At 31.0% G+C, this 258-nt stretch overlaps 1 protein-coding gene across 1 annotated transcript in view; it reads left to right on the forward strand.

Moving 5' to 3' along the window:
- Positions 1 to 258, forward strand: part of LOC107697607 (nuclear cap-binding protein subunit 1-like) — an 18,537-nt gene that overhangs the window by 9,754 nt on the left and 8,525 nt on the right. The gene's annotated exons all lie outside the window — the stretch shown is intronic.

Genomic DNA, 258 nt, shown 5'->3' on the forward strand with positions numbered 1-258 from the left:
ATTATAACGTTATGTATATGACAGTAGTTATTAATGTTCTGCATTTCTGTTTTGAGTGGCGCGTGCTGAAAATGACCAGTGGAATAAAGCAGCAGGTTTTTAATTAATGGGATTTAACTCATCATTTATCTCATATAGAATACGCTTCGTATGCATTCTATACGAGATAAATAATGTGTACACGATAGATATATATATACAGTATCTCACAGAAGTGAGTACACCCCTCACATTTTTGTAAATATTTTATTATATCTT

Source organism: Sinocyclocheilus anshuiensis, unplaced genomic scaffold (assembly GCF_001515605.1).
Source record: "Sinocyclocheilus anshuiensis isolate Anshui unplaced genomic scaffold, SAMN03320099.WGS_v1.1 scaffold1364, whole genome shotgun sequence".
In the NCBI taxonomy this organism is placed as follows: domain Eukaryota; kingdom Metazoa; phylum Chordata; class Actinopteri; order Cypriniformes; family Cyprinidae; genus Sinocyclocheilus; species Sinocyclocheilus anshuiensis.